At 42.5% G+C, this 20,396-nt stretch overlaps 1 long non-coding RNA gene across 2 annotated transcripts; it reads right to left on the bottom strand.

Moving 5' to 3' along the window:
- Positions 1-10,121: 10,121 nt before the first annotated feature.
- LOC125799193 (uncharacterized) lies at positions 10,122-19,486 on the bottom strand. 2 transcript variants are annotated; one of them, XR_007438020.1, is made up of 3 exons: positions 19,177-19,486; positions 10,786-10,894; positions 10,122-10,573 (listed from the first exon to the last, which is right to left on the bottom strand). It is a non-coding gene; the product is annotated as an uncharacterized LOC125799193 (long non-coding RNA). The 2 variants fall into 2 exon arrangements; XR_007438021.1 differs by lacking the exon at positions 19,177-19,486 and adding an exon at positions 12,908-13,033.
- Positions 19,487-20,396: the final 910 nt, after the last annotated feature.

Consider the following 20,396-nt stretch of genomic DNA (forward strand, 5'->3'; position numbering starts at 1 on the left):
AAACAGGCATTTGTAAAAAGTAACTTGACTGTATTAAAAAACAAAATTTGTCAAGTTGACCAGATGCAACATGAAATAAAAAACACTAAATGTATAGGCAGTGTGCCTCCAGAACCAAAGGTGAGAAACAATAATCTAAATCAAAGACTTATAAAATAAACACGGAAAGCTACTTTGTGACATTTTTTCTAAAAAGCATTATATAAAAAAAACTTAATTTAACCCAGTGAGCTGAATTAAATCTAAAGTGAAGAAAATGAACTTACCTGTTCAGGAGAATAGTCTGGACCAGGAGAGTCACTAGTCTGAGCCTGAGATGATTGAGGAAGATCAGAATCACCCACCACAGCATGGGAAGTAGCACTGGTCGTCTGTAATCACATTTTATGAAGACAACTTTAACAATATGAAACCACTAAAATACAAATATGTTATTATTAAATTGATATTTCATACTGCCCATCCCATTTCAATTACTAATAACACAGAGTATATAAAACATGCTCTGTGGGAACGTTACACACACTCTAACCGTTCCTTGTGGGGACGGTTCCTTGCACGGACTGTTATGACTAATTTTACACTTATATTTCACTCTAAAACCGACTAAAGGTGTGTTGTGGGGACGCCGTGATTACCCAGAAAAACTATAAAGAGAGAGAGAGTAGAACTAAATCTAAAGTGAAGAAAATGAACTTACCTGTTCAGGAGAATAGTCTGGACCAGGAGAGACACTAGTCTGAGCCTGAGATGGTTGAGGAAGATCAGAATCACCCACCACAGCATGGGAAGTAGCACTGGTCGTCTGTAATCACATTTAAAAAAAGACTAAATTTACAATATGAAACAACTAAAATACAAATATAATATTATTTAATTGATATTTCATACTGCCCATCCCATTTCAATTACTAATAACACAGAGTATATAAAACATGCTCTGTGGGAACGTTACACACACTCTAACCGTTCCTTGTGGGGACGGTTCCTTGCACGGACTGTTATGACTAATTTTACACTTATATTTCACTCTAAAACCGACTAAAGGTGTGTTGAGGGGACACCGTGATTACCCAGAAAACTATAAAGAGAAAGAGTAGAACTAAATCTAAAGTGACTTCCTGTCGGCGGCGTGAGTAGTCGCAGCGGCCACTCCGAGAACACGGTGCTTTTTTGTTTTTTTTTGTTGTAACTAATCCGATCTGAACTCGCAACCACGCAAGAGTTCGCCATAAGAACAACTGGCACCCACATTTACGACCGACAGATCCACCTAAACCTGCAAAATCAACCAAAAACTGGACTAACAGATGGTCTACGAGCAGAGCTACGCGCGAGAGGCCTGCTAAGATCCGTGGCGTTTCCTGAGCCTGCTAGCCGGAAGAGGGCTCCCCGAAAGCGGTGCACGAGGAGCCGGAACTGCGGTAAGAGAGCCGGAGTCCACACAAAGCTAATGGCAAACTCCAACTGGCCTGCCATCCATCCTCCTCTCCAACATCTGCTCCTTGGGGAATAAACTAGACTATCTCCGGCTCCAGCGGAAAACCCAGCGTGAGTTCAGGAACTGCTGTGTGTTTGTTTTCACAGAGACGTGGTTAACAGCTGCCTTCCCGGACTCCACCATAGAGGTGAGCGGCATGCTATGCCTCCGCTCGGATCGCGACGCCGGCCTCTCCAGCAAGGTCCGCAGAGGTGGGGTGTGTGTTTACATCAACACAGTATGATGTAACAACGCTGCGCTGATCTCCAGCCCCTACTCGCCGCTGGTGGAGTTTGCTGTAGTCAGAGCCAGGCCATTCTACCTGCCCAGAGAGCTTAGCAGCGTGTACATAATAGCAGTGTATGTAGCACCCAGTGCTAATGCTAATGCTCTGCATGAACTGTACACTGTTATCTCCTGTAACTCCAGAACTCGACTTATCACTGTAACTCCTGTATCACTGTAACTCCAGAACTCGACTTATCACTGTAACTCCTGTATCACTGTAACTCCAGAACTCGACTTATCACTGTAACTCCTGTATCACTGTAACTCCAGAACTCGACTTATCACTGTAACTCCTGTATCACTGTAACTCCAGAACTCGACTTATCACTGTAACTCCTGTACCACTGTAACTCCAGAACTCGACGGACTGTTTATTGTTGCTGGTGATTTCAATCATATCTCTGTGATGCTCATCCCAGCATACAAACAGCTCATCAGACATGCCAAATCGGAGAAGAAGCAAGTAACAACCTGGCCTCCAGGAGCCATCTGTGCTCTTCAGGACTGTTTTGAGCACACTGACTGGGACATGTTCAGAGAAGCTGCTACTTCTGATGACTCCATCAACCTGGAGGAGTACACAGACTCAGTGACTGGCTACATCAGCAAATGCATTGAGGATGTTACTGTCTCCAAAACCATCACAACCCGCCCCAACCAGAAGCCGTGGATGACTGCAGAGGTGCGTGTGCTGCTGAAATCCCGAGACAAGGCCTTTAAGTCAGGGGACAGGGCTGGCCTCCGAACAGCTAGAGCCAAGCTCTCCCGGGGGATCAGAGAGGCAAAGCGCACCTACGCAAAGAAAATCCACGCCCACTTCCAGGACACTACTGACACTCGGCGCATGTGGCAGGGCATCCAGACCATCACCAACTACAAGTCACCTCCACCTGCTTGTAACAGTGATGCCTCCCTTCCAGATGCACGGAACTACTTCGATGCAAAGTTCGAACACAGAACTACACGACAGCAAGGAAGATCACACCTCCTCCAAACGACCAGGTACTGTGCCTGTCCTCAGCTGATGTGCGGAGAACTCTACTCAGAGTCAACCCACGGAAAGCCCCAGGACCAGACAGCATACCTGGCAGAGTGCTCAGAGGATGTGCAGAACAACTCACGGTGTTCTCCAGGACATTTTCAACATCTCTCTGAGCACCGCGTGTGTGCCAACATGCTTCAAGACGTCCACCATCGTCCCTTTGCCAAAGAAGTCTCGAGTGTCTCAATTACTACCGTCCCATTGCACTTACTCCCATCATCATGAAGTACTTAGAGAAGCTGGTCATGAGGCACATCAAACACCAGCTCCCCTCCACACTGGACCCTCTGCAGTTTGCGTATCGTCCAAACAGATCAACAGCCGATGCCATCTCTACTGCGCTCCACCTGGCTCTCACCCACCTGGACAACAAAGACTGCTATGTTCGAATGCTGTTCATTGACTTCAGTTCAGCATTCACACCCTCATCCCTCAGCATCTGATCGGAAAACTGAGCTTGCTGGGCCTGAACTCCTCCCTCTGTAACTGGGTTTTGGACTTCCTGACTGAGAGACCACAATCAGTCAGGATTGGAAACAACACCTCCAGCACCACCATACTGAGCACCGGTGCCCCCCAGGGCTGTGTGCTCAGTCCACTTCTGTTCACTCTGCTGACTCATGACTGTACTGCAAAATACAGCTCAAACCACATCAAGTTCGCTGATGACACAACTGTGGTTGGCCTCATCAGCAAGAACGATGAGTCAGCATACAGAGAGGAGATCTACACCACAAGCTGCATCCGCAAAGCCACCAGCATTGTGGACGACCCCACCCATCCCTCACACGAACACTTCGCTCTGATGCCGTCCGGCAGAAGATACAGGAGCATCCGAGCCTCCACTAACAGACTCTACAACAGCTTCATCCACCAGGCAGTCAGACTCCTCAACACACAGAGACAGAACTGAACCCCACCCCACCTACCACACACAAAGACTGAACTTCACTCACACACACACTCAGCACACAGAGACTGAAATGTCTTTATCCCTATCAGCCACTCTCAAAAACTATAAACTCTCTACCTCAGTAACTGCTGTGATTATATATGTTCTATATGTTACAGTATGTTACACATCTCTGCACCTTATCCTCACTTTACACTTTATTATACCATATCGGTACTGCACTGTCCTGTCTATTATATTGTCTTGTTTTTTTTATTTATTGTTAATACAAACTACTTCCGGCGCCGACGCGAGTGGCTGCCTGTTCCAGAAGCTCCGTCTCTTTGTGTGTTTTTCTGAGTTTTTTTACGTTTATTTATCGTCTCTGTGCTACTACACACGTCTAGTGTGCATCTTATTTATATCCTAAGGATATTTTTGGTGTAAATATGCGGGGCAGCGAGGAATACCGTGTTTATTCCCGGGAAGAACTGCTAGCCCTCCGACCCGCGGGACGTGGGGGCATTGTCCACACAATACCGGATGATCTGAGAAGGAGGTACCGAGGTTGCAGGGCCGGCGCTATGCTAAAGGCTAAGCTAAAGGCTAAGAAGTCGGAGCAGCGCTGGAGGTACAAACCCTCAGTTCCGTCGGTGGTTATGGGGAATGTTAACTCTCTGACCAACAAAACCGACGAGCTAGCGTGTCTGGTGAAGAATCAGAAGCTCTACAGGGAGTGTAGCGTGCTGTGTTTCACCGAGACCTGGCTCACCCCCGACACGCCGGATGCTAACGTGCAGCTACCCGGCTTTTCTTCAGTGAGGGCGGATCGGGACCCGGTGCTTTGCGGGAAGCGGAAAGGTGGAGGAATCGCGCTGTTTATTAACAACAGATGGTGCAACCCTGGACATGTGTACGTGAAGGAGGTGATCTGCTGTCGGGATATTGAACTGTTAGCGGTGAGTCTCCGACCTTATTACATGCCGCGGGAGCTCTCTCACGCGATCCTCGTGTGTGTTTACATCCAGCCGAGAGCGGACGTGCAGGCGGCGTGTGACGTCATCCACTCCACCGTCGCAGCGCTGCAGACACAGCACCCTGACGCCTTCTATGTGATCACTGGTGACTTTAATCACGTAACGCTGGACTCTACCCTGCCTGCCTTTTTCCAGTTTGTGGACTGTCCCACCAGGAAGAACAGAACCATAGACTTGCTGTATGCTAATGTGAGGGATGCATACAGGGCTATTCCACTACCACCGCTGGGGAAATCAGATCACAATCTGGTGTTCCTGCAGCCTCAGTACAAACCACTGGTACTGAGGCAGCCCACTACCACACGCTCATTCAGAGTCTGGTCTCCTGAAGCAGAAGAAGCCCTAAGGGACTGCTATGAAACCACTGACTGGAGCGTGCTGCTGCACCCACATGGTGAGGACATTGAGGGGGTGACTCACTGTGTTACGGACTACTTGAATTTCTGTATGGATGTTGCTGTTCCCACAAAGACTGTACGCTGCTTTCCAAACAACAAACCCTGGATTACCAGCTCCGTCAAGGACCTCCTCAACCAAAAGAAGAGGGCGTTCAAAGACGGAAACTTGGTAGAGCTGAAGCGCGTACAGGGGGAACTCAAGGTACGTCTTAAAGAGGCCAAGGAGTCTTACAGGAAGAAGGTGGAAAGAAAGCTGCAAGACAACAACATGAAGGAAGTCTGGGGTGCAATGAAAACCATCACTGGGTGCAAGAACAACAACGGCAACCCAGTAGATGGCGGTGTGGACAGAGCAAACCAGTTCAACAACTTTTACAACAGGTTTGACTGTCCTGCTCCTGCTGCCCCCTCCTCCTACCCTCCTGCAGCATCACCAACATCTTCTCCATCTCTACCATCATCACCACCATCTCCATCACCTTCAACTCCAACTCCACCATCTTCATCACCACCACCATTACCCTCACCTCCATCTTCATCAACATAATCACCGTCATCATCATCACCATCAGCACAATCACCCTCACCTCCACCATCTTCATCAGCACCATCATCACCCTCACCTCCACCATCTTCATCATCACCACCATCAACACTATCAACTGGCAGACAAATCATCTCCTCCAGTCCACCAACCTTTACTGCTGACCAGGTCAGGAGACAGCTGAGGAGACTTCACCCCAGGAAGGCAGCTGGCCCGGACAGAGTGTGCCCCAGAATGCTCAAGGCATGTGCTGTTCAACTGGGTGAGCCCCTCCAACATGTTTTTAACCTGAGTCTGCGTATAGGGAGAGTTCCTGCCACGTGGAAGACAACCTGTCTCATTCCTGTTCCCAAGAAGGCACACCCGAAGGAGCTGAATGACTACAGGCCTGTTGCTTTGACATCTCATGTGATGAAGACCATGGAGCGACTGCTGCTGGACCAACTCAGACCTCAGGTCCACCATGCTGAGGACCCACTGCAGTTTGCGTACCGGGAAAAGGTGGGAGTGGAAGATGCCATCCTCTATCTCCTGCACAGAGCTCACTCTCATCTGGACAAGGGGGGAGGTGCTGTGAGGGTCATGTTCTTCGACTTCTCCAGTGCCTTCAACACCATCCAGCCCCTACTACTGAGAGACAAGCTGATGGAGATGGAGGTGGATATGCACCTGGTCACCTGGATCACTGACTACCTTACTGGGAGACCACAACATGTCAGGATCAGGGACTGCTCCTCTGATACAGTGATCAGCAGCACAGGAGCACCACAGGGGACTGTTCTCTCTCCAGTCCTGTTCACACTGTACAGATCAGACTTCAAATACCACTCGGAGTCATGCCACATGCAGAAGTTCTCTGACGACACTGCAATCGTGGGGTGTGTGCGTAATGATGATGAGAGGGAGTACAGAAGCCGGGTTGAGGAATTTGTGATGTGGTGCAAGATGAACCATCTGCAGCTGAACATCTCCAAAACCAAGGAGATGTGCATAGACTTCAGGAGGTCCAGGCCCTCTGCTCAGCAGCCAATCTCCATCGAGGGGGTCGACGTGGAGGTGGTCAAATCCTACAAATACCTTGGTGTGCACCTGGACGACAGGCTGGACTGGTCAGTGAACACTGACTCCCTCTACAGGAAGGCTCAGAGCAGACTGTACTTCCTCAGAAGAGGGATGCTGGACGACTGGACAGGCTGGTGAGGAAAGCTGGTTCTGTGCTGGGATTAGAGCTGGAGTCCTTAACACCACTGGCAGAGAGGAGAGCCCTCAGCAAGCTGCTGAACATCATGGACAATGTTCACCACCCTCTGCACAGCACCATCACCAGGCAGAGGAGCTCATTCAGCGGCAGACTGCTGTCCCAGTCCTGCTCCACAGACAGACTCCGAAAGTCTTTTGTTCCTCAGGCCATAAGACTGTTCAACTCATCTCCACACAGCAAACTAAAGACTCTGTGAAACTTTTTCATTCCGGCCACTCTGGCCACACCATGGACACACCCCCAGCTATGGACACACTCTCAGACTTGCTGATGCCTAGAACACTTTTTATAGTTCTACCATATTTTGCACTAGTAGTTCATTCACTAGTTAATTCATCTACTGTTTACATATCTTTTGCACTGTTTACGTATCTTTTGCACTGCTTAATTTATTTTAAATTATTATATAACTGTGTATTTGCACTTTCTGTTTGGCTGACATCAGTTATCCTCACATTATGCACATCAACTGGTGTTCACTGTCTATTGTGTTCAACTGCACTACCTCCATTCTCCATCTCCATTACACACACACACGAAGACTGTACATTTACACTGTATATTCTATTTCTTATTTGATTGTATTTATATGTATCTTTATATTTTATATTTTATCTTTTTTAACTTTGTGTATTGTGTAACCTGCTGCTGGATGCCAAGAATTTCCCCCCGGGGATCAATAAAGTATCTATCTATCTATCTATCTAATAGTGTAATAGTTTTATGTTGCACTGTCGTCACTCCTGCACTTTATGTTGTCTATTGCTTCTTGTTCCATGTTGCACCATGGTTCCAGAGGAATGTAATTTCACTACACTGTGTACCTGTACTCAGTTGTAATGACAATAAAAGCCTCTTCACTTGACTTAATGAAAATGAACTTACCTGTTCAGGAGAATAGTCTGGACCAGGAGAGACACTAGTCTGAGCCTGAGATGGTTGAGGAAGATCAGAATCACCCACCACAGCATGGGAAGTAGCACTGGTCGTCTGTAATCACATTTTATGAAGACAACTTTAACAATATGAAACCACTAAAATACAAATATGTTATTATTAAATTGATATTTCATACTGCCCATCCCATTTCAATTACTAATAACACAGAGTATATAAAACATGCTCTGTGGAAACGTTATACACACTCTAACCGTTCCTTGTGGGGACGGTTCCTTGCACGGACTGTTATGACTAATTTTACACTTATATTTCACTCTAAAACCGACTAAAGGTGTGTTGTGGGGACGCCGTGATTACCCAGAAAAACTATAAAGAAAGAGAGAGAGTAGAACTAAATCTAAAGTGAAGAAAATGAACTTACCTGTTCAGGAGAATAGTCTGGACCAGGAGAGTCACTAGTCTGAGCCTGAGATGGTTGAGGAAGATCAGAATCACCCACCACAGCATGGGAAGTAGCACTGGTCGTCTGTAATCACATTTTAAAAAAAGACTAAATTTACAATATGAAACCACTAAAATACAAATATAATATTATTTAATTGATATTTCATACTGCCCATCCCATTTCAATTACTAATAACACAGAGTATATAAAACATGCTCTGTGGGAACGTTACACACACTCTAACCGTTCCTTGTGGGGACGGTTCCTTGCACGGACTGTTATGACTAATTGTACACTTATATTTCACTCTAAAACCGACTAAAGGTGTGTTGTGGGGACGCCGTGATTACCCAGAAAAACTATAAAGAAAGAGAGAGTAGAACTAAATCTAAAGTGAAGAAAATGAACTTACCTGTTCAGGAGAATAGTCTGGACCAGGAGAGTCACTAGTCTGAGCCTGAGATGGTTGAGGAAGATCAGAATCACCCACCACAGCATGGGAAGTAGCACTGGTCGTCTGTAATCACATTTTATGAAGACAACTTTAACAATATGAAACCACTAAAATACAAATATGTTATTATTAAATTGATATTTCATACTGCCCATCCCATTTCAATTACTAATTACACAGAGTATATAAAACATGCTCTGTGGGAACGTTACACACACTCTAACCGTTCCTTGTGGGGACGGTTCCTTGCACGGACTGTTATGACTAATTTTACACTTATATTTCACTCTAAAACCGACTAAAGGTGTGTTGTGGGGACGCCGTGATTACCCAGAAAAACTATAAAGAGAGAGAGAGTAGAACTAAATCTAAAGTGAAGAAAATTAACTTACCTGTTCAGGAGAATAGTCTGGACCAGGAGAGTCACTAGTCTGAGCCTGAGATGGTTGAGGAAGATCAGAATCACCCACCACAGCATGGGAAGTAGCACTGGTCGTCTGTAATCACATTTAAAAAAAGACTAAATTTACAATATGAAACAACTAAAATACAAATATGTTATTATTAAATTGATATTTCATACTGCCCATCCCATTTCAATTACTAATAACACAGAGTATATAAAACATGCTCTGTGGGAACGTTACACACACTCTAACCGTTCCTTGTGGGGACGGTTCCTTGCACGGACTGTTATGACTAATTTTACACTTATATTTCACTCTAAAACCGACTAAAGGTGTGTTGTGGGGACGCCGTGATTACCCAGAAAAACTATAAAGAGAGAGAGAGTAGAACTAAATCTAAAGTGAAGAAAATTAACTTACCTGTTCAGGAGAATAGTCTGGACCAGGAGAGACACTAGTCTGAGCCTGAGATGGTTGAGGAAGATCAGAATCACCCACCACAGCATGGGAAGTAGCACTGGTCGTCTGTAATCACATTTTATAAAGACAATGCAAACATATAAAACCATAAAGACATCATGAACAATACTTAATACATTCTGAATCACAGCATTACGTATACTGCATACTTTGCAACATACTTGTGTTCTCCATGGGTAGTCATCACCCCCATAGTCATAGACAATTTCTTCTCCTTCTTTAATGTCATTCAGGGCAAACAAACAAAGGTGTGGTTTTCCATCCACATCAATTTTTTTCATTTTACAGTTTGGGTGTCTGTGGTCATCGTTAACGAGCCGCCCAAATGATCCATCTTCTCTTGAGGCATCGATACTTAAACACAAAAAGAGAAATTCAAATTTCACAATAACAAACATAATAACTTCATTTGATTAAATACAATAAATAAATTCTGCTAAAAAGTCAAAAACTCATGCTGCATGACTCATCTAGACCAATTTGATTTGGCTAATCAATTATTATGGCCAAGCTGGCTGACCGGGCATAAGCAATCAATTAAACCAGCATTATCAGCATAACCAAGTTCATCCACCACTATTAGTAGCATGACCACTGTGGTCAGCCATCAAGACCATACAACTCAACCCCTGTGACCAATCGGGTTGCATAATCATCATTATCAAGTGGGTATTCAGCTTGACCATCTTGACAACATTGACAGGACCAGTTTAAACCAACCATAACTAGCCCGATTTAAGCCACATGGTATATTATAGTTTTGGAGCAAACAGAAGCCTTACCACCATAGTTTCCCTTTCCACTTGAAGTCAAACATAAATACAGTACATGATGGGTGGTAAATGTTTCTTCTTCTCTGGGATTCTGCTTCATTTATCATATCTCCTCGATATTCAACAAGAAAATCTCCTTTGCAAATAGAACTCTTTGCAAATACTCCACGTCCTGTAAAAGACAGCAAAAACATTTTAACCAGGATAAACTACATTTACTTGAACAGACATTCAGCTCATGATAGATGGCAATTAGACCAACAAAGAAAGAAAGAGGGAACCATATTAAGATAAGCTCTATTTTAACTGAGTCTTCTCATGGATCATCAGGCTGCGTGTAAATGTATGACATTAATGACTAAAAAACTTCAGACGCCTTCTTACCTTTTACTGCATTAATGTACTTCACCTCCAACTTGCTTGTTTTGTCTGTTTTTGAAACCACATGTTCTATGGCATCCCTAAGGGGACTGATCCGTGGTGGCATTTTAAACTGCAAGAATATTAAACAAAAAAATTACTTGCCCTGTGATTAATTACTGTCTGATATATTAAAGTTGTCAGTTGTATGATTTTTAACTAACTCTTATGGTTAGATATTTTAAAATAAAATTAATTTCTTAGGTTCAGGAGAGGTGGCTGTTTCAGCAGTAGTAGAGTGTGGGGGAACTGCGGCTGAACAGCCACCCCTCCCCCACCATCTACTACTGCTGATACAACCTGACTCTTACATTAATAAACATAAAAATACATACATACACAAACATAATGAATGATTTGCTCATATGCTGCATTTCAAACAGCTATAAATCCCTGTATGCAGTTATATACAATTCTTAAGCAGTTATACATCCATATACAGAGTCATATTCAATCTTTAACCACATATGCATCACTATGCACCATGCTGTACATCTTCATGCACAATGTTATACAATCCTTTACCAGTTAAACATCCTTAACTCCTGCTATACACTACTATACATATTTATACAACCTTTAATCAGATATACATCCCTTTACAGCATTAAACAAAATCCTAAACCAACTATACACCCCTACACACCATTATTCACAATACTTAACTAGCTATACACTACTATACACAATTACATAGAAACCATAATTAGCTATGCATCCATACACACCACTACATAGAACCCTTAACCAGCTATTCACTGCTTTACACTATTTCATACAACCTTTAACCAGCTATACACTACTATACAGAATTACACAGAACCCCCTAATCAGCTATACATCCTTACACACTGTTACATAGAACCCTTAACCAGCTATACCCTACTATACACATTTACACAGAACCTTAAACCAGCTATACACTACTATACACATTTACACAGAACCTTAAACCAGCTATACTTAACCAGCTATACGCTACTATACACCATTACATAGAACCCTTAACCAGCTATACCCTACTATACACCATTACATAGAACCCTTAACCAGCTATACACTACTATACACCTTTACATAGAACCCTTAACCAGCTATACGCTACTATACACCTTTACATAGAACCTTAAACCAGCTATACACTACTATACACATTTACACAGAACCTTAAACCAGCTATACTTAACCAGCTATACGCTACTATACACCATTACATAGAACCCTTAACCAGCTATACACTACTATACACTTTACATAGAACCCTTAACCAGCTATACGCTACTATACACCATTACATAGAACCCTTAACCAGCTATACCCTACTATACACCATTACATAGAACCCTTAACCAGCTATACGCTACTATACACCATTACATAGAACCCTTAACCAGCTATACCCTACTATACACCATTACATAGAACCCTTAACCAGCTATACACTACTATACACCTTTACATAGAACCCTTAACCAGCTATACGCTACTATACACCTTTACATAGAACCCTTAACCAGCTATACCCTACTATACGTATTTACACAGAACTTTAAACCAGCTATACACTACTATACACCATCATATACGATCTGTAACCAGTTACATATCTTTATATATTTTTAAAAAATCATGCATTCCTAAATAACAAAATATTATATATATTCTTATCACTATTATACAATATGTAACCCACTGTTATACTCCCTATACACCATAATATATAATTCTTAACCTATTTTAACACCCTTATGCATGAGTCTACACCATTAATCAGATATACATCCACGTTTACAATAATATAGGAATTATAACACCATTAACCAAAATTATCTACTCATTCTGTCACACTAACAAAACAAAGAAATTAAGGGTGCCTGAGCAGCACTGTGAAATACAGTCAGCAAATATCTACCTTTTTTACCCTGCTGAGACTAACTTAACCTGTCAGCTAGCTAAATTTAGGTAGGAAGGTTAGCTAACACTAGCTAGCTTATGTGAGCAGTCTGCAGCCAGTCTAGCATTTGTCACTAGACATTTAAAAGCTTGTTTTTATTCTTAAACTTAAATATTACAAAAAAACACTAACTTCAGAAACTAGCTCTCATCTGCTCACCACACTCTCCAACTCTCCTCTGAACGGCAAAATGGCTTACAGCGATTAACAAGCTCCCTTCCCCCAACACTCGACTGCCGTTCCAGCAGCCGCCCTCCCCCCTCTACTTGCCGTTTCACCAGCCGCTCTCCCCCCTCTACTTGCCGTTCCAGCAGCCGCTCTCCCCCCTCTACTTGCCGTTTCAGCAGCCGCTCTCCCCCCTCTACTTGCCGTTCCAGCAGCCGCTCTCCCCCCTCTACTTGCCGTTTCAGCAGCCGCCCTGTGCTGTTCCAGCAAGCAATCAAGGCCCCTCCCTCTGCTGCTGCTGCTGTTGGAATAGCCAACCCCTCTAACAGTGCAAACAGCCACCACCCCTCCCCCACACTGTAACTACTGCTGCTGCTGAAACAGCCTGACTCTAATAAACTTTAAAACTTTTAAAGCTAAACTTTCAGCTCCTAACTGCTGCTAAACTGGTTAAATCATGAACATCACATGTACTTTTGCAGAGGTTGTGCATAAGGTTTTTTTGAGTAATGTAGAAGATATACTCAGCTTACATGGTATCAAATTAAAAGTCTTATAATGGAGACCACCATTTTTATATAACAAATATAATTGTATCATTTATAATTAAAATGACATGCATTTTGGCATTTTTATTGTCTTTTTATTTAGTTAAATTACTGTGTGAAGCACTTTTTAGAACTAGAACTGTCTGCTAGTTGGGGGAGGGGCGGTAGAAAAAAGAGAGGTATAGGGGGTGTTCAGCAAATCTGTACATGTTATATGCTAAAAGGACAACAGGAGAAATAGCTAGCTAGCTAGTTGACCACTGTGATCATGCTAGTCATTAACCTAATAAAACAACTAACCTAATAAAAAGGAGTAAAAATTTGACAGCACTCATATAATATCCAGTATATATATTTATAAGTCTTGCCGATAAAAAACAAACATTTTAACCTACAGGGACTTTTCAGTATGCTTACTGTACACCATCCAGCATTATTATATAAACCAATCAAGTGTTAACATCTTCTAATTTGATATATTTTTTAATGGTCTTGAGTTTGATATTACAAATTATTTTCTCAATAATTTTGTTTTAATTGTTATTTAATTTGGAGAATGATGTATTATACTTGAGACTTGTTCATGAGTCAAGACCAAGAGCAGGAGTTTCAAGGACTAAGACAAGACTGAGACAAGACCAAGATTTTTTTTCACCAAAATAAAAAGAAGGGATTTGGATGTAACTTAACAAACAGGTAAGAGCCTGCCATTGAATAATTACTCCATGGATGATTATGTTTCAGCTGGCAATAAGTTAAAAGTTATTTACCAATGCAGTAATAGCTTCTCATTTCTTAAACAACCATGTTAAAGACATGTTCTGTGGTTGGGAAAAGACGTTCATCTGATTGGCCACCACAGAGTCCAGACCTTGTTGAGAATCTTTGGGATGTGCTGTAGGAGACTCCAAATATCCCATCATCAGCACAAGATTACATTACATTACAGTACATAACATTACATTTGGCAGACGCTTTTGTCCAAAGTGACTTACAATAGTGAAGTACAAAAATAATAGAAGTAAAAGTAAAAACATCTTTAGATAGGAAATGAGGTTAGAAGTTGTTAGAGGTTAGAGTTAGAGGGGTTAGAAGAGTAAGAGTTCTTTGAAGAGCTCTGTCTTCAGGAGTTTATTAAAGATAGTGAGAGATTCTCCTGATCTGGTAGTGGAAGGTAGTTTGTTCCACCATTGGGTAACTCTGTATGAGAACAGTCTGGATTGTTTTGTGTGAATGTTTGTTTGGTAAAGTGAGGCGACGTTCATTGGAGGAGCGCAGCATCCGGGAGTTAGCGTAAGCCTTCAGGAGTGAGTGCAGGTAGGAAGGAGCCTGTTCTGTCATCACCTTTTAGGCGATCGTAAGGACTTTGAATTTGATGCAAGCAGCAACTGGTAGCCAATGGAGCTCAATGAGCAGCGGGGTGACGTGCCCGTTTTGGCTGGTTGAAGACCAGACATGCTGCTGCATTCTGGATCATCTGTAGTGGAGGCATGAGATTACCACCGCTTGTACCAGGAGTTGGGTGGCCTGTTGCGTCAGAAATGGTTGAATATTTTTGATGTTGTAAAGTGCACCGAACCCTGGGGAACCCCAGTGGATAAGGAGTGGGCTGAAGACAGCTGCCTTGTCAGTGGACTTGCTCGGTGGACTCGCGCAGGTAGACTCGCAGGTCTTTACCCAAGTTGGTCTTCACACAACAGCTGACGCCTTCAGCTGACACCTCGGCGAGTGACGAAATAGGATTCTAAATTGCGCACAGCTGCGGGCGATATAGGAAATTAGCACCACAAGATCTTGGGTAAAAATGACTGCAGCTCTGGACAGAATTAAATGGCCATCAGCGAGGGTGAGAGAGGGAGAGAGGGAACACACTGGAAGAGCTGAAGTGGACACTCCCCCATACTTCATACTTCTGACAGCAGGAAAGTCACACCGCCTCTAGCAAATCAGGCTGAAGTTGCTCCACACTAAGCTCCTGTTTAGACAACCTCTGTCCTCTTACATCTCGAGCTGTTAGCTCAAGCAAACCGCAGCCATGGCTAAAAAATAACTCACTCAGGGAACTACGTTCCAAACTCCGAGCTGCCGAAAGAAAATGGCAAAAAAAAAAAAAACAAGCAGACCTAAAAAACTACCAACTGCTCCTGGATTCCTTTACAGCCATCATCACAACTGCTAAAGCTGAATTTTATCACAATAAATTCAGCTCCCTCACAGACTGCTGGAAAATATTTGCTACATTTAAATCACTAATCAACCCTCCTCCTCCTCCTCCTCCTCCTCCTCTGGCTACATACTGCTGAAACACTTGCCTCATTCTTTACTGGGAAAGTGGCAGCTATCAGCAACCAATTTACTGATGTAACATGTAGCAGTCCTACTACATGCTCTGCAGCCCGGTGTCCCTCCACCGAAGGCGTCGCTTTCTCCTCGTTCACTCCTCTCACTGAGAACAAGACACTGGCTCTCCTAACACGTAGCCGTCCTACTATGTGTCCGCTTGACCCAATTTCCTCAAACCTACTACAAACCATTGCACCTACAATCACTCCGGCTATCACTCACACCATCAATGCCTCTTTAACTTCTGGTGTTTTCCCAACTGCTTTCAAACAAGCACATGTGACACAAAAAAAGGCTTAAAAAGCCTTCTCTCAACCCCGCCCAGGTTGATAACTACAGACCGGTCTCACTACTACCCTTTCTCTCTAAAAAAAAAAAAAAAAAAAAAAAGTTTTAAATCAGGTCTCTGGCTTCCTCTCCCAGAATGACCTCCTGGACCAGAACCAATCTGAATTTAAAAAAGGACACTCTACCGAGACGGCTCTGTTGTCTGTGACTGAAGCGTTGAAAACTGCTAGAGCTGCAGGCCAGTCCTCAGTGCTCATTCTGCTGGACCTCTCGGCCGCCTTCGACACGGTCAACCACGACTTCCTCCTAACTATACTCTCAAACATGGGGATCTCACACAATGTGCTGTCATGGTTCAGATCATACGTCCCCAGGGTTCGGTTCTGGGTCCCCTTCTCTTCTCAATATATACCGCCTCTCTTGGTCAGGTTATCCACTCTCATGGCTTCTCCTACCATTGCTTTGCTGATGACACCCAGCTATACCTGTCATTCTCACTTGAAGATCACTCAATCTCTGCACGGATATTGCAGTGACATATCCTCATGGATGAAGGAGCATCACCTTCGATTAAATCTCTCAAAGACTGAACTTCTGGTCATACCAGCAAAACCATCTATTCAACCCAACTTCTCTATAAGCATCGACTCTCTCTCTCTCTCACCGTCAAAGGTTGCTAGGAACCTGGGTGTTATGGTTGATGACCAGCTCTCCTTCACGCACCATGTGGCCTCAGTTGCTTGATCCTGCCGCTTCGTGCTTTATAACATCAGAAAAATTAGAGCGTTTCTGACGCAACAGGCCACCCAACTCCTGGTACAAGCAGTCGTCATCTCACGCCTCGACTACTGCAATGCTGTACTAACTGACCTCCCGGCCTGCGTAGTAAAACCACTCCAAATCATCCAGAATGCAGCAGCACGTCTGGTCTTCAACCAGCCAAAACGGGCACGTCACCCCACTGCTCATTGAGCTCCATTGGCTACCAGTTGATGCTCGCATCAAATTCAAAGCTCTTACAATCGCCTACAAGGTGATGACAGAACAGCTCCTTCCTACCTGCACTGATCACTCCTGAAGGCTTACGCTACCTCCCGGCCGCTGCGCTCCTCCAATGAACGTCGCCTCGCTTTACCAAACAAACATTCACACAAAACAATCCAGACTGTTCTCATACAGAGTTCCCCAATGGTGGAACAAACTACCTTCCACTACCAGATCAGAAGAATCTCTCACTATCTTTAATAAACTCCTGAAGACAGAGCTCTTCAAAGAGCACTTACTCTCCTAACACCTCTAACACACTAACTACTTCCAACCTCATTTCCTTCTTCCCCTCCTTCACTTCTCTATCCCTTTATTTCACTTCGACCTCCTTTAAGCCCTGTCTAAAAAATGGTTTATCTTTACTTCTATTACTTTTGTACTTGACTATTGTAAGTCGCTTTGGACAAAAGCGTCTGCCAAATGTAATGTAATGTAAAAGTTGGCTCCGTTTGACAAAAAAAATGTTAATGCTAATAGCAATCCATATAATGTGTTGGCAGAGTAGAATTTACAATATTTTGTTATATTTAAGCAGTAAAGTAACACATGACCCTCTCATGTTGTATTGCTTAAATATAACAAAATATTGTAAATTCTACACTGACACCACATTATTTGGATTGCTGATGGCCATTAAATGACTGCCAGTATAATCATTTTAGTCAACCAGCATGACCAATTTGATTGACTAGAATGAAAAAACACTGGACTACACTAGCTAACCTGTCTGACAATGATGTGAATGTTAGTTGACCTGCCTGATCAGTATGACCACTCTAGTTGATCCACATGACCAGAATGTTCAAAGTGGTACACCAGTATGACCATAGGGGTAGACAATCATGATTACACAAGTTGACCAGCATCAAGTATGACTGGTCTTTCTTTATAACCAGCATGGCCATGCTAGTTTATCAATATTGTAAAGCTGACTGACCAGCATGACTACACTAGCTCAACCAAAGCATTCAACCAGTAAAACCAACTTGGTCAAGTCAGTTATGCTGACAAACAAGTTAGCCCATCAAACTCAAATAAAAAACATGATGTACAGGTCATTAGCTAAAGTGTCCAACCAGCTTTTGGCTTATCCTAAGCTGAATAAAATGGCTGCCCACTCCCACATTATTATTCCACCATATAGGAAAAAACTGAAGAATATGAACTTGTTGTATTATTTGAGGTCTGAATTTTCTGCAAATAAATGCTCTAAATGACAATATTTTTATTTGGAATTTTGGAGAAATGTCTGTATTTTATAGAATAGAACAACAATGTTAATTTTATTTAAACATATACCTATTAATAGCAAAATCAGAGAAACTGATTCAGAAACAGATGTGGTCTATTCATGGCAATTGTGAATTTAAACCCTACCTCATCAGTAACAGATATTTGCACCACTTACATAAAAAAACTTGACTGAGCTGTATGCCCAAACAATGTGAATTCTGAATTAAAGAAAGTAAAACCACTTCAGTTTATGGATAAATCTTTGCCCATTATGTTTGAACAATTATTGTTTAAAATAAGCAAGGAAAAACATAATTGGACAAGAGGACAAAATTGCTAAAATGCCAAGATGCTTTGCCCAAAGTTGTTGGATAAATTTTACTCCTTGTTCTAACTTGCTAATCTGTCACAAAGTACCAAGCTAGTTCTGCTGTTGGAAACTAGAATGAACAATGATGTGTTAGTTAGTGGTAACTTCTTTCATTGCTTACATTTTTATTTTTGTTTAGTTACTTTTCTAAAAGCACATGGTAATATGTCCTATTAAAGCATACATTATATGTGTATTTTTTAATAACTGATATGTACATATTTAAAATATCAACCTGGTTGCAATAAATTGTATTATATTTTTGATTAGCATTTTGCTGCATTTGTTTTGGCAGAAAACTAGTGTAACAATCTGGCAACCCTGGTTGCTTGCTGTTAGCTCCAGTTGTTCCACTGTTGGCTGCTTAGGATGCATATATCTTATATTTAATACAAAAATGGGCTTACCTTGGGTTTGACTTTTGCTCCTTCATCCAAGTTTTAAGCTCCTTAGCTGGTATCTGCTGAAAATAATCTTCTTTCTTGTCCATTGAACTGATTTCCATGTAAACACACCATAAATGTATGTTCCGTTGAAATCCTTCCTTATGAGGACCAGGAAATGTCCATATTTGGAATAAGTGTGTGTGGCACTGTGAGTGCATGACCTGCGGGGGCGCAACTGAGCTCCTGCCCTTACACACACACACTGACCAAAAAACGTGTGGTATGGGCCTGAGCTAAAAATCACATAGACATATTCAGAACAGCTCCTGCACTTGATTTAAACCATTTTCTTTATGGGGACCAGGTTTTTGGTCCCCATACCGCAACAGGTCCCCATGACGTGACTGTGTAAACAGTCTGCTGTCCCCATAACGTGATGAATACCAACACATACACACACACATATACACACACACACAGACACACACATACACACACTACAGATACATACTGGATTAGAATCAGTCTTCAGTTATTACTGTTCAACTGTAAATCTACACACACTGCAAATTCATACTGGATTAAAGTCATTCCACAGTTATTACTGCCTGACTGTAAATCTACACATACTACAGATTCATACTGGATTAGAGTCGGTCTACAGTTATTACTGTCAGACTGCACATCTACACACACTGCAAATTCATACTGGATTAGAGTCGGTCTACAGTTATTACTGTCAGACGATAAATCTACACATACTACAGATTCATACTGGATTAGAGTCGGTCTACAGTTATTACTGTCAGATGATAAATCTACACATACTACAGATTCATACTGGATTATAGTCAGTCTACAGTTATTACTGCCTGAATGTAAATCTAAACATACAGATTCATACTGGATTAGAGTCAGTCCACAGTTATTACTGTCAGACTGTAAATCTACACATACTACAGATTCATACTTGATTATAGTCACTCCACAGTTATAATACACTGCAGATTCATACTGGATTATAGTCAGTCTACAGTTATTAAGGTTGGACTGTATTTCTATACAGACTGTAGATTCATACTGGATCAGAGTGAGTATACAGTTATGAATGACAAACTGTAAAAAAACAATCTACAGATTCATGCTGGATATGAGTCAGTCTACAGTCTACAGATGTGAATTTGACTCTGGTATATAAAGTAAATGTGTGGTGATTAGCTATGCTGGTAGATATGGGTTTG

The sequence above is a fragment of the Astyanax mexicanus genome, chromosome 2 (assembly GCF_023375975.1).
Source record: "Astyanax mexicanus isolate ESR-SI-001 chromosome 2, AstMex3_surface, whole genome shotgun sequence".
In the NCBI taxonomy this organism is placed as follows: Eukaryota; Metazoa; Chordata; class Actinopteri; order Characiformes; family Acestrorhamphidae; genus Astyanax; species Astyanax mexicanus.